Raw genomic sequence first — 15593 nt, 5'->3', positions numbered from 1 at the left:
CACTTGGGACCTTGCTATTATCCTAGAGTCCTTAGCCAGTCCACCTTTTTGCCCCTTCGGAGTCAGCATCGCTTTGGAATCTAGCCTAGAAGCTAGCCTTCCTGATAGCTATAACCTCTGGCAGACGGGTTTCAGAGCTCCAAGCTTTAGGAGCAGATCATAATCATATCATATTCTATCCGGACAGAGTAGAACTCAGAACAGTGCGAGGATTTATTCCCAAAGTCGCATCATCCTTAAACATGTCAGAGCCTTGGGCACTCCCAACATTTTCAGAACAGGACTCTGGTTCTCTTCATGAGCTAGACATTGCCTCCACTTTGAAATTCTATCTGCAGGCCACAGCATCATTCAGGGATTCCATCAGGCTGTTTATAATTCCCTGGGGCAAACACCAAGGCAAGGAGGCGTCAGCAAGAACGATTGCCTCATGGATCGTTAGACTCATCCACAAGGTGTACAGGACAAAGGGGCTGGAACCCCCTTTGGCGGTCAGGGCGCTCTCCACCAGAGCAGTTTCTGCCTTTTGGGCGGCAAGAGCGAATGTGTTAATTGAAACTATTTGTGGGGCAGCGACTTGGTCGTCCCGACATACATTTCTGAAACATTGCAGGGTGGACCCAGGAGCTCTTGCATCGGTGGAGTTTGGCAGACAGGCAGTCACATCAGCCCTCGCTTCTTCTAAATAATAATTTCTTTAAAATAGACTTCTAAGCATCCCACCCATCTCAGCTAGTTATTTGTCACAGGTATGCTGCCATGGAGGCACCAGGAAAACAGAAAATTGTACCATACTTACCGTAATTTTCTTTTCCTGGTGCCTATCCATGGCAGCATACAATCCCACCCTCGGTATTCTATATTACGGAGAATGCGGGGGCTGTACTAACCTTTTCTTTTATAATATTCACTAGTCCTGAGGGAGGAGCCAAGGCGGAGCTTGTCACAGGTATGCTGCCATGGATAGGCACCAGGAAAAGAAAATTACGGTAAGTATGGTACAATTTTCTGTTATTATGTGTGCAGAACCGCTTTAACATGTTTTCATATGGAACACGTTCTGTAGTACAAATCTCCAAAATGCACAGGCGTGAATCCAGCCTAAGTGCCCATGCACACTGCAGCTTCTAAATTTGTCCAAGGTCTGATTCACACTTGTGCAGGTTGCAGTTTGCATATTGCAGGTGTATTTAGCATTTTTCGATGCGCATCTTTAGACCATTTAAACCATCTAATGTAACCAAAAAAAACGAAAATCCCTGGCCCTTTCCAAAAAATGCACAGATGTGAACTACATCCATAGCAAACCATGTTAAATGGACTGTAGGGTGTTTATGCAAAACTGAAAATGCACAAAAAAAAAAAAAAAAAGCATAGGTGTGCTTTTTTATGCATTTTACTCCAGACTATTGACTATTAGGCCTCATTTACACTGGCACTGTCAAGGCTGCATCTATAGTCATTTAGAGGAAATTTCTAAATAAAATATAATGGATTTTAAGGCTGGATTCACACTAACGCGTTTTTTGATGCATTTTGCAGAAATGCAGGGACATTTTTTTTTTACATGTGTTCCTATGGAACATGTTCGCATCAATGCATTTTTGTGCCTCTGCATTTTTGGAAAGGGCGGGGCATTTTTTTCATGCAAAATGCAGTGTTTATTCATGTAATAGAAGTCAATGGAGCTGCATCAAAAAACGCAAGCACTGCATTTTTACTGCAATGTGCAGTTTTTTTTTTTTTTTGTTTTTTTTTTCACTGTACATAGCTGGTTGTCAGGCAACCACAGTGAAGAAAAAAAAATAAAAACGCGGCAAAAACGCATGTCCAAAAACGCAACAAGCACTGCAAAAACGCTCAAAAGCAACATGCATAGATGTGAATCGAGCCTAAGGCCCCCTTCACACTAGGGTGGTTTTCAGGCACTACATCGCTAAAAATAGCGCTTATGTAGCGCCTGAAAAAAACAGCCCCTTTCACTCCAGTGTGAAAGCCGGAGGGCTTTCACACTGGAGTGGTGCGCTAGCAGGGCAGTGAAAAAAGTCCTGCTAGCCGCATCTATGGAGCGGTTTATTCACCGCTCCTACCCATTGAAATCAATGTGATGCTCAAAATGCATATACAATGCCACCAAGGAGGAACAGGAAGTGAGAAATTCTAAGAAAAAACAAAAACCATTTAGAAGGGAAATCAGCTGATGGGTAACACGAGCTGCCTGTGAGAGAGGGGAGGGACCCGATGACGGCGCCCGTGTGAGCAGATGGGGGCGGTCCCGCTGATCAGTGAGGGGAAAGGACGCTGAGCTCCATGAATGAAGCCGCCCGGACCGTCCTATCCCATCACTAAACAGACGGACTGTACACACGGGGGTGTACACCCTCGGGGTGTTAAGCGGGCAAAAGCGTTGTTCAGAGTCCGTCGACCCCCTCCCCCCCCTCCTCGTATTGTCTCTGCTGCCCTCGTACGAGACCTACAGTGGGCTAGTGCACAGCCAGGATCCAGGACCAGATGGAGTGATAATAAAACAGCGTCTGAAGAGATTCCTGGAGCACTGGCAAACACAGGGGAAGCACTGACTGATACTCCCTTGATGATCCCCTGGAGGCTGTATGGACAGAGGAACGAGATGGACTGAGGATTGAGGACACTATAAGAATATTTATAAGTAACCACCTCCTCCCCAGGTACTTTTTGAACCATTTATGCTGAATACATGTTAAACCTCATTTGAAATGTATTTGAACATTGCCTGTTGAATACTCTGGGCGGCCCTAGATGAAAAGACTCAGTGTAAGGAGGAGGAGTGGAACAGAGCAAAACAGTGGAGGCTCAGGAAATTGATCCCACACATTTTTGAGAGGGCAGACCAGGATGTAATAGGAATAAGTGGAGCTTAAACATAAATGACTTATAAAACGACATATATCCACAAAAACGATGTATATGACTTGCATATGAAGTACATATGGAATGATCGCCGGAAGGTTATGTGTGATAAGGTGTTGCCCTCTTTTTGGAGTCTTGTAAACTTCTTTTTAGAAGAGATCGCAGTAATAGCTCTCACTTAAAAACACAGAGAAAGTAGGCGGGGATCTGGGAGCCGGGCTCTCACCGCAGTGCAGGTGGCACAATCAAAGAAAGACTGAATAAAGATTTTTTTTTATTTTTTTCTCTTAACCCTGGGGAGGCAAAGGACAAAAGGTGGGAACATGAGGGGAAGAAATCAAAAGGCGAATGAATCAAAGGAGAGTCTTAACACAAGTACGATTCAGAAGTATATGAAGGAAATCAGTGTAAAAAGCCCCGGATTAGAAAAAAAGCAGCAGGGGGTAAAGGAGAAGAAGAGAGAAGTAGCTAAGTCAGCAGGGGCCCCGGGAGATAACTCAGGGGAGGAGTTGGACTCAGATTTGGAAGGCAAAATGAGGGGGCAGAGGGATATCGCTCAAATCCCCACAAAAGGTGAAATGCTGGAAATGTTCGCCAAACTAGAGAATACCATCAAAGTAGAAATTTCAAACGTCAGGACGGATATGGGCCATTTATTGAGGAGAGTGGAAGAACTAACAGGTAAACAGGCCCATGAAATATTAGAACTGAAAACGCAAGTTGGGAAACTGCAAACGGACCAGCGGGACATTTTATATAAGCTGGAAGAACAAGAAAACCAAAACAGACGTCAAAACCTAAGGATTAGAGCATTGCCTGAACAACAAGGAGAAGATTTGGGGGTTAAGATGGGAAAAATATTTAACCCTATATTAGGAAGAGGGATAGAAGAGGATTTAAAGATTGAGCGGGTTTATAGGGTGAGGAAACCCCCAGGTCTGAGGGAAGAGGTCCCGAGAGACGTAATTATAAAATTTTGCCTCATTGAAGATAAAGCCAAGATATGGAGCAGGCTCAGAGGGCTGCCCCCGTTACAATATGAGGGAGTATCTTTACAGGTTTTCTCGGACTTATCGGCAGGAACATTGGCTCGGAGGAGACGTTTAAAACCGTTATTAGAACAAATGAAACTGGCGAATATCCGATATAGTTGGGGGTTTCCAGCGGCCCTATTGGTCCAGCGGGACGGAAGAACATTTAGATTAAAATTTCTAGACGAGTTGGAGGTCTTCTGTAATAATCTGGGGATCCCAGTACCAAAGATTTCTAAAGATCCCTAATGGACTTATATAAAGGACATTGATATTGGGAGTTGGATTTGGGGAAGGCTTATACGGTTGTTGATCTCCTTCTCTCTTTTTGCTTTTTTTCTTTTTTTTTTTTTCTTCTCTCTTCTTTTTCTTTGTGGAGGAGGGGGAGAGTGGGGAGGGGGGATGGTGGAAAGAGGGTGGCGGAGGGATCAGGTGGGGCCCCGGGACATCATACCAGGTCTGAGGGGGGACCCTGACACGGGTGGCCGCGATCGGAGTCGCACCCTAGTGGGTAAAAATCTGCAGAATAGAGGGGGTCCTCAGCTGCAGAGTAGAGGTCGGGATTTGGCCAGGGGGGGAGGGGGGGAAGGGGGGGGGAGGGCGGGGAGGGGGAGGAGGCTCCTTGCAGCACCAACTAAGGTAATATGTATTGAGATGAGGCAGAAAAGAAGACGGAAGTATTACATCTTATTGGAAAGCTATAGATGATAGAAGTAAACTTCCTGTCATATAATGTTAAGGGTCTGAATTCTCTGGTTAAGAGGCATAAATTATTGAAGGAATTACAGCAGTACAGAGCGGGGGTGGTGTTCCTGCAGGAGACCCACTTGTCGCAGGACACAAATATCAAATTATATTCAGATAGTTATCCAAATTGGTTATATGGGGACTCGCCTATAAAGAGAGCTAAGGGAGTCGCAATAGGGTTCGAGAAATGTATAAAGTTCACATTGCTTGATAGGATGACAGACCCTGAAGGCCGATACCTGTTTGTAAAAGGAAAATTAGGGGATAAGATTCTCACCCTAGCAAATGTATATTGCCCCAAAAAGAATCCCATAAGTTATTTGAAAGCAGTTCTGGGGAAGTTAGAAGATTTTAAGGAAGGGGAGGTTGTCCTTGCAGGAGATTTCAACTTTTGTATGGATCCATCTAGGGATAGTACGTCCCAGGCTAGGGGGCTAAATACGAAAGCATTGAAAATGATTAAACTATGGTTGAAACAACACCAGATGATGGATGTTTGGAGGCTGCAGCACGATAAAATAGAAGATTACACCTTTTTTTCCCCCGTGCATGGGACGTACTCCAGGTTGGATCACATACTGGTTGATCACAGGCTATTGGACCTAGTGATGGAAACCAAGATAGGAATAATTACATTATCAGACCATGCCCCGGTGTCAATGAAGATGAGGATGCTCGGAACGCAGAGGCAATCGTTCACGTGGCGATTGAACGAGAACCTTTTGCAGGACGAGAAAATTGCGGAGGCAGTACTAAAGGAAATTGAATTTTATTTCTCCGTTAACGACACAGCTGAAATTTCTGGTGCCTCTCTTTGGGAGGCACATAAAGTATATATTAGGGGCATCCTCATCTCCATGGGCACAAGAAAAAAAAAAGGAAAGACTTGAGAAAATAGAAAACTTAAGAGAAGAGGTATATAAATTAGAACAGGCCCATAAAAAATTAAGGCGGCAACAGCAGGAAGATCTCCACTTATTGGTGATTAAGAGGGATGAACTTAAAGATATGATGGAACAGGAATCAAAGAGGACATTGGACAGGAGAACTAGAGAGAGATACTATCTGGGAAATAAAATAAGTAGTCATCTAGCAAGACAGCTGAAAAGGAAGAGAGGGATTAATTTTATTGATAAAATACAAGACAAGAACGGGAAGATGACCCATACTACCAGGGAGATAGCCGAGGTGTTTAAACAATACTATGAAGCTCTGTATAATTTAGGACAAAAAGGGGCAAAAGATTTTAGAAAAAAAGACAAAATTAAAGAATTCCTGAATAAAGTGAAACTACCGAGCTTAGCAGAGAGTGATAGATGTGACTTAGATAGACCCATTACAGAAGAAGAGATCTTTAAGGCTCTGAAAGAAACCGCCTCCGGCAAAAGTCCGGGACCAGACGGATTCACGATCTCGTATTTGAAAAAATATAAAGAGATCTTGGTCCCTAAGCTCTGCAAGTACATGAACGGCCTGGGCAGAGATTTTGGGATGGAAGGGGAGGCCTTGCGGGCCTCAATCTCGGTGCTGCTAAAGGAGGGGAAGGATAGCACGCTTTGCTCTAGTTACAGACCGATAGCCTTATTAAACGTGGATACCAAACTATTCGCCAAGGTCTTAGCATCTAGGCTGAAGGAAAGGATGACCGAACTGGTTCATCCGGACCAGGTCGGATTCATCCCTGAGAGAGAAGGTAGGGACAACGGAGTGCGTTCGTTGCTCCTGCTACAGGCCTTAAAAATGAGTGGGTCCCCAGGACTATTCCTGTCGATAGATGCGGAGAAGGCATTCGACAGGGTAGACTGGGGACTCATGTTTGAAACGCTGGAAGTGCTGGGCCTTGGACCAAGAATGATCCAATGGATCAAGGTGTTATACAATCATCCTCAGGCATCTGTAAAAGTGAATGGGATGTCATCCTCCCAATTCCAAATGGAGAATGGAACAAGACAGGGGTGCCCTTTGTCACCCCTTCTTTTTGTACTGTCCTTGGAACCGTTATTGGCCTCCATCCGAGATAACCCAGACATAAAAGGGATTAAAGTAGGTGAGGAAGAGCACAAACTCGCAGCATATGCGGACGATGTGCTGTTCTACATCTCCAACCCAAGGATCACGATTCCGAACTTGCTGAGGTTGTTGGAAAAATACGGGGAAATCTCGAATTTAAAAATAAACCTCAGCAAGTCCGAAGTTCTAAATATTAATATCAAGGGAAAGGAAAAGGCAAGACTCACCGAGGAATTCCGATTTCCTTGGCGAAAGGAGATTAAATATTTGGGAGTTCTCCTCGCCGATACCATTAAGAAAATCTATGTTAACAATTATATTCCATTACTAGAGGAAATTAAGAGAGAAATAAAAAATTTTTCAACATGCCACCTCTCCTGGTTTGGGCGAATCAACGCGGTCAAAATGGTTCTGGCCCCAAAGATTCTATATAAGTTTCAAATGCTGCCCATTTCTCTCCCCCTAGCTTTCTTTAGGACATTAAAAGGGCTAATCTCAAGGTATATTTGGCAACATAAAAAACCAAGAATTGCTTATGCGGTTCTGAGCAGGGAAAAAAAAAAGGGGGGCCTTGCAGTCCCGGATTTTAAAAAATATTACAATGCGGTGGTTCTTACACGAGTGGTGGAATGGGGGAAAGAGGCAAATAATAAAAGGTGGGTAAGGGTAGAAAAGGCGATGAGCCAAGCACAGTTAGGACGGATAATTTGGAATCCCCCCCAGTATAGGTCAGTAGGAGTAAACACACATGAAATAACACGTAATGCACTTAAGTTATGGGATCGAATTCACGCACATAATAAATGGAGTTACAACTCACCTTTGATTTACTTAAAAGACAACGACTATTTTATACCTGGGAAACAAGAGGTGGGGGGTAATTGGATAATAAAAAGTAATGCACAGGTAAAAGATATTATTTACAGAGGTAAAATTAACACGTTTGAAGTACTTAGGAAGGACAGGGAACTTATGCGGATTGATGCATGGAGGTATCTTCAGTTAAGCCACTTTATTACAAAACTCCCCCATCCAATTCGGAGTGAGGAAGAATATAGGCCTTTTGAGCGGCTGTGTCTGAGAGACAAATCAAAAAATAATATAGCTCGAAATTATAAAATTCTATTAGGGGGGGAAGGACTGGAGGGCCCGCCCTATATTAAAAAATGGGAGAGAGAGTTGGGGACTCGTTGCAGCACTCAGACCATGGAGAAAATAATGAAATTAACTCATAGCGCGACGGCAGATAATAAGATGACAGAGTTGAACTATAAGTGTCTCGCAAGGTGGTACGCGACCCCAGACAAAGTGAGTAGATATGTAGTTGCACAATCCCCATAGTGTTGCCGGGGGTGTAAGATAACAGGAACTATGGCTCACATCTGGTGGGATTGCCCGATTATTAAAAAATATTGGAAGAAGGTGTTGGAGTTAATAAAGGTTGTAACGAATAAACACATAATTGAGGATCCTTGGACTGTTTTGTTTCACGGGACCGAAGGCCCGGTGAGGCAATATAAGTCCTCTATAATCCCCATACTGCTCAGTGCCGCTAAAAGTTTAATTCCAAAAAAATGGCGGGAGCCGGATAGCCCTAAAATACGGGACTGGATACTCCGGGTAAATGAAATACAGAACATGGAGTGCCCAGCGGAAGAGGGGGAGGAAATTGTATCCGGAGAAGGGCGTACGGGCAAATGGGTATCTTGGAAAGAATTCAAAAATTCCTGGAGGTATGTAGAGGAAATTATAAAATAAAGCCGGGATAGATATACATAGGGTTGGTGATGGTGGATACAACTCTGAACCCACTGCAAGGAAGGGGGGGGGGGGGTGGGAGGAGGGAGAAGAAATGTTAAGCATATTTGGTTGTAAAAAGATATTAAGAAAAGATTGAGTTTGTGATCGATTGTATTGTTTTTTGACTTTTGTTTTTTGTATACTCTATTTTGTAAAGGAAAAGAAAAAGGAATTAAATAAAGAATTTAAAAAAAAAAAAGAAGGGAAATCGAAGGGGGAAAAAAAAAAAGTGTAAGTGACCAACAATGCACTAGCTTAAAGGAACCTATTTAGGAAAAAAAAACAAACAAAAAAAACAAACCTTTACAACCTCTTTAAATACCTTTACAAACATGTCAAAATGGACTTGCTCCTTGCAACATTCACTGGCAGGATCAAAAACATAAAATAATAAAGAGAAGGACATGACTGATTGTAAATAACTCTCTACAGTGATTGGATCTAGTACATGAGCAATTTTGCCTCTACAGTACTTGCACACTTTCAAAGTAGTATTGCCATAGTTTTCCAATTATAGAATCCCACAGAGGACCATCTGTCACAAAAGGGAACCTGTGCGACACACCCTCTCCCTCCTGTACAACCTATTGAGTAGTCAGGAGGAGGAGTCGACCCCCACCATTTATCCACAAATGGGAGAGGGACTTAGGCATCATATTTAAGGTACTCTATGCAGTTGCATAGAGTACCTTAATCCGATTCATGCTATGGTTGCCCGGTATGGTGGTGGTAAACACCTGCCCTCCACTCTGGCAAGGCTGATGAGGGTCCTGCAACAGTAGATTAAGGCTGAACTTTCAGACACAGAGCTTCGGGCTGGACCTATTTAGACTTTGCTCTCATTTACGGCGGAAGCTGCTTGATGTCTGGACACCAGGTAGGTATAAAGCTAATTTTCTTCTTAAGGGCTCAGTGCAGATGCAGTGGCCACATCCATGGCTTGTCTTCACTCAATGCCATCAATGATGGTGGTGGCTCTTTTCCATGCAGAGAACTAGCTGGTTGTTTGCTGGCATAATTGCATTTAGGGCTGCAACTAACGGACATTTTCATAATTCATTAGTTAGCCGATTGTTTTGATTAAATCAGATAAAATAAAAATTAAAAATATAAAAAATAAAACACACGACGACCTGCAATACTATTCTGCAGATTTTCAGACAGGACTACTAATATAATGCATGACAGAGTCCCTTGTCATATACAGGTATCCTGCCGTGTCTATTTCACCTGGGGCCGCCAATGACGGGGCACCCTATTCCACCCGGGACCACCAATGGGGCACCATTTGCTCCCACCCCCCCCGAACACCAATGGAGCACTATTTGCCCCCCCCCCACTCCCCAGAACACCAATGATGGGCAGCACGTCTCCCCTTGGTGCTCAGTGATGGGCAGCACGTCTCCCCTTGGTGGTCAATGAGGATTCACTATTGAGTTGGCCCACCCTTTTGCAGCTACAACAGCTTCAATTCTTCTGGGCAGGCTGACCACAAGGTTTAGGTGTGTGTCTTTGGGAATGTTTGACCATTCTTCCAGGAAGAGCATTTGTGAAGTCAGGCACTGATGTGGACGAGTAGGCTTGGCTCGGGATTCTCTGCTCTAATTCATCCCAAAGGTGTTCTATTGGGTTGAGGTCAAGAATCTGTCCAGCCCAGTAAAGCTCCTCCACCCCAAACTCGCTCATCCATGTCTTTTATGGATTATGCTTTGTACACTGGTGCACAGTCATGTTGGAACAGAAAGGGGTCTTCCTCAAACTTCCCACAAAGTTGAGAGCATGAAATTGTCCAACATTTCTTGGTATGCTGACACCTTAAGTGTTGCCTTCACTGGAATTTAGGGGCCAAGCCCAACCCCTGAAGAACAACACCACACCATAATCCCCCCTCCACCAAGTGATTTGGACCAGTGCACAAAGCAAGATCCATAAAGACATGGATGAGCGTGTTTGGGGTGGAGGAACGTGACTGGAATGCAGAGTCCTGACCTCAACCCAATAGAATACCTTTGGGGTGAAATAGAGTGAAGGCTGCGAGATGGGCCTTTCTCGTCCAACATCAGTGCCTGACCTCACAAATGTACTATTGGAAGAATGGTCAAATATTCCCATAGACACTCTCCTAAACCTTGTAGACAGCCTTCCCAGAATAGTTGAAGCTGTTAGAACTGCAAAGAGTGTGCCAACTAAATATTGAACCCTATGGACGAAGACTGATATTCCATTAAAGTTTGTGTGTGTTCGTGTGTAAAGGCAGGTGTCCCAATACTTTTGACAATATAGTGTATGTGTAAGGGGGCACTCTGCCACACTCTGATGCAAGGGGGCGATACTCTGCTATAAAGTGGGACTCTGATGTAAGGTGTTGTGGGTGATGCAATGGGCTTTGGGGAGATTCGATGTTCTGGGGAGATGCGTTTGGGCGATGGGATTCGATGTGTTGGGGCGAAGCGATTCGATGTGCTGATGTGATTCGATGTGATGCGATGTGCTGCGATGTGCTGGGGCGATGCGATGTGATGTGCTGGGGGCGATTTGAAGTTCTGGGGATATGTGATGCGATTGGGCGATGGGATTCTAGGTGTTGGGGTGAAGCGATTCGATGTGCTGATGCAATTCGATGTGTTGGGGGTGATGCAATGTGCTTTGGGCGATGCGATGTGCTGGGGGTGATTCGATGTTCGTGGGAGATGTGATTCGATGTGTTGGGGGTGATGCAATGTGCTTTGGGCGATGCGATGTGCTGGGGGTGATTCGATGTTCGTGGGAGATGTGATTCGATGTGTTGGGGGAGATGCAATTCGATGTGCTGAGGGTGATGCGATTCGATGTGCTGTGGAAGATGCGATCCTATGTGCTGGGAGCAATGTGGTGCGATGTGCTGGGGGCGATGCGATGTGCTGGGGGGTTGCAATTTGATGTGATGTGCTGGGGGCGATGCGATTCGATGTGTTGCGGGTGATGTAATGTACTTTGGGAGATGCGATATGCTGGGGGGTGATTCGATGTGCTTGGGAGATGTGATTCGATGTGCTGGGGGAGATGCGATTCGATGTGCTGGGGGAGATGCAATTCGATGTGATGCCAAGTGCTGGGGGGCGATGCGATGTGATGTGCTGGGGGCGATTCGATGTTCTGGGGAGATGTGATGCGATTGGGCAATGGGATTCGAGGTGTTGGGGTGAAGCGATTCGATGTGCTGATGCGATTCGATGTGTTGGGGGTGATGCAATGTGCTTTGGGCGATGCAATGTGCTTTGGGCGATGCGTTGTGCTGGGGGAGTTGCGATTCGATGTGCTGGGGGAGATGCGATTCTATGTGCTGGGGGAGATGTGATTCTATGTGCTGGGGGCAATGTGATGTAATATGCTGGGGGCGATGCTATGTGCTGGGGCGATGTGATTTGATGTGATGTGCTGTGGGCGATGCGATTCGATGTGTTGCGGGTGATGCAATGTGCTTTGGGGAGAGTCGATGTTCTGGGGAGATGTGATGTGTTGGGGCGAAGCGATTCGATGTGCTGATGCGATTCGATGTTTTGGGGGTGATGCAATGTGCTTTGGGCGATGCGATGTGCTGGGGAGATGCGATTCGATGTGCTGGGGCCAATGTGATGTGCTGGGGGCGAATCGATGTGCTGGGGTGATGCAATGTGCTGGGGGTTATGCGATTCGATGTTCTGGGGAGATGCGATTCGATGTGCTGGGGCGATGCGATGTGCTTGGGTGATGTGTTTCGATGCGATGTGGTGGGGCAAAGCGATTTGATGTGCTGATGTGATTCGATGTGTTGGGGGTGATGCAATGTGCTTTGGGCGATTTGATGCGCTGGGGGAGATACAATGTGCTGGGGAGATGCAAATCGATTTGCTGAGGAGATGTGATGTGCTGGGGGCGATGAGATGTGCTGGGGCTATGCGATTCGATGTGCTGATGCAATTTGAAGTGTTGGGGGTGATACAATGTGCTGGGGTGATGCGATTCAATGTTCTGGGTGAGATGCAATTCGATGTGCTGGGGCGATTCAATGCGATGTGCTTGGGTGATGCGATTCGATGCGATGGGTGATGCGATTTGATGTGCTGGGGCGATGTGATGTGCTTTGGCAATGCGTTTTGATGCTATGTGGTGGGGCAAAGCGATTTGATGTGCTGATGCGATTCGATGTGCTGGGAGATGCGATTCGATTTGCTGGGGCGATGCGATGTGCTGGGGCGATGCGATTCGATGTGATGATGCAATTCGAAGTGTTGGGGGTGATGCAATGTGCTGGGGTGATGTGATTCGATGTTCTGGGGGAGATGCGATTCGATGTGCTGGGGCGATTCAATGCGATGTACTTGGGTGATGTGATTCGGTGCGATGTTTTGGGGGCGGCGCGATTCGATGTTCTGATGCGATTTGATGTGTTGGGGTGATGCAATGTGCTTTGGGCGATGCAATTTGCTGGGGGCGATTCAATGTGCTGGGGGAGATGCGATTCGATGTTCTGGGGAGATGCGATTCGATGTGCTTTGGGCATTTCGATGCGCTGGGGGTGATGCAATGTGCTGGGGGAGATGCAATGTGATGGGGGAGATGCGATTCGATTTGCTGGGGCGATGGAGATGTGCTGGGGTGATGCGATTCGATGTACTGATACAATTCGAAGTGTTGGGGGTGATGCAATGTGCTGGGGTGATGCGATTCGATGTTCTGGGGGAGATGCAATGCGATGTGCTTGGGTGTTGCGATTTGATGTTCTGGGAGAGATGCGATTCAATGTGCTGGGGCGATTCAATGCGATGTGCTTGGGTGATGCGATTTGATGCGATCTGTTGGAGGCGACGCGATTCGATGTTCTGATGCGATTTAATGTGTCGGGTGATGCAATGTGCTTTGGGGGATGCGATGAGAAGTGTTGGGGGAGATTCGATTCAATGTGCTGGGGGCGTTGTGATGCAATGTGCTGGGGCGATGCGATTTTACGGGGAGGGGGGTGATGCGATGTGCTGGGGGAATATTTTCTTATTTTTAACCCGATTATCTATGTAACATAGAGAAAGTTGTTTGTGCAAATAGTTGTAAATAAGCAGTTTTTTTAAATACTCCCACCATCCCATCTAAGGCCCCATTCACACATGCGGACATTATGTGCGTATTTCATCCATCCGTTTGCGGATGAAGTACGGACATACATGCATTCCTATGGGATAGCGGGAGTCGGCGGATTAACATCCGCAAACACCCGATATCGTCCGCCTCCGCAATTGTCCGATTCTGCAGACGGAGGAAAATCCTATTTTTCTATCCGTCTGCAGAGCGGATCGGATGAACACGGACAGACGATCCCCCATAGAGGAGAGCGGAGAGCTGACAGGGCGGTCCATGCACAGTGTACTGGGACCGCCCTGTTATCCTCCGGCTCAGCGGGGACAACAGAGCGATCCCCGCTGAGCAAGCGGATCATTACTGATCCATCCCGTGTGAAAGGGGCCTAACACCAAAACACAAGCACAATTTTTCAAAATTAATATGCAGTTTGAACTTCATAAAGTCGTCTTCAATACGTCTAGATGCATAAATGAATTGTGTTGCTGACATTATTATTTTTTTAATTATTTTTTTTTTCTTTTTAAATGAAAAGCTGTACAGAAAAAAGTATCAGCTGAGTGTAGATATGTGTGTGTGTGTATATGTACAGAACACGATATATATATATAGTGTGTGTGTGTGTTTCTTGAATAATATTTCTTGTACATGCAGTATATTTACTAGTTCCTGGAGGGAGGAGGGGTTTGCATAGATATGGGTGGCAACTTCCTCTAACACTGCCGTTGCCATGGAAACCTGACCTGAAACTTATTACACTGCTTGTGCAGCATTGAGCATGTGCGAGATCTGCAAGGCTGAAATCCAGGAAGAAATATGGTCTGGCTTCAGATGCCCACACTTAAGAAGGCCACAGTCTGCTGCTAGTTTATAAACTTTCAAAATGCTGTAATAACCTAACAAAACGGACCTTAGTTTACAGACCAACTTTACTGAATACATTAAGCTTGTGTATTATAGGGGTATTTTTATTTAAAAAGTGTAATTTTGGCCTGAGCACCACTTTAACCACTTGCTTACTGGGCACTTAAACCCCCCTCCTGCCCAGACCAATTTTCAGCTTTCAGCGCTGATGCACTTTGAATGACAATTGCGCGGTCATACAACACTGTACCCAAATGGAATTTTTATCATTTTTTTCCCACAAATAGAGCTTTCTTTTGGTGGTATTTAATTACAGCTGGGAGTTTTATTTTTTGCTAAACATGCAAAAAAATAAAAAAATCATGTTTAATAGTTTGTTATAAAATTTTGCAAACAGGTCATTTTTCTCCTTCATTGAAGTGCACTGATGAGGCGGCACTGGTGGGCACTGATAGGCATAGTTAAGGCGACACTAATAGGCACAGATAAAGTGGCACCGATAGGCACAGATAAAGTGGCACCGATAGGCACAGATAAAGTGGCACCGATAGGCACAGATAAGGCAGTACTGATGGGCACAGATAAGGCGGCACTGATGGGCAAAGATGGGCACAGATAAGATGGCACGGATGGGTGGCACTAATAGGTACCACTGATAGATGGGTCTGATGGGCACTGATAGGTGGCACTGATAGGTGGCTCTGATAGGTGGCATTGCTGGGCACTGATGTGCGGCACTGATGGGCACTGGTAGATGACACTGATGGGCACGGATATGTGGCACTGGGGTGCAGCACCGTTGTTGAGGCAGATTGTGGGCACTGATGGGTGGCACTGTGGGCACTGATGTGTGGCACGGTGGGCACTGATGTGTGGCACTGTGGGCACTGCTGGGTGGCACTGTGGGCACTGCTGGGTGGCACTGTGGGCACTGCTGGGTGGCACTATGGGCACTGCTGGGTGGCACTGATGGAGGGCCCCTTTTTTTATTACAGAGGTGGCACTGGCAGGGGGCAGGTGGGTACTGGTAAGCTGGCCGTGATCGGGACTGATGTCCCAATCACGGCCACCGGCGATTGTATCACATGATCAGCTGTCATTGGCTGATCACGTGGTAAGGGGTCGGGATCGACCCCTTGCTCGGATCTGTGATCAGGCGAG

General features: G+C 45.8%; 1 protein-coding gene across 1 annotated transcript in view; it reads left to right on the top strand.

Annotated features, from left to right (window-relative positions):
- Nucleotides 1–2281: 2281 nt before the first annotated feature.
- LOC143958556 (dual serine/threonine and tyrosine protein kinase-like) overlaps nt 2282–15593 on the top strand; it is a 304078-nt gene continuing 290766 nt past the window's right edge. The window contains exon 1 of the transcript XR_013270139.1: nt 2282–2687. The gene's annotated coding sequence lies outside the window, so the exon portion shown is untranslated. The remainder of the gene's footprint in view (nt 2688–15593) is intronic.

This window comes from Lithobates pipiens, unplaced genomic scaffold (genome assembly GCF_037356315.1).
Source record: "Lithobates pipiens isolate NorthernLeopardFrog02 unplaced genomic scaffold, aLitPip1_a1.2 Scaffold_107, whole genome shotgun sequence".
NCBI lineage: Eukaryota > Metazoa > Chordata > Amphibia > Anura > Ranidae > Lithobates > Lithobates pipiens.
This window is presented reverse-complemented; position numbering and strand designations above follow the sequence as displayed.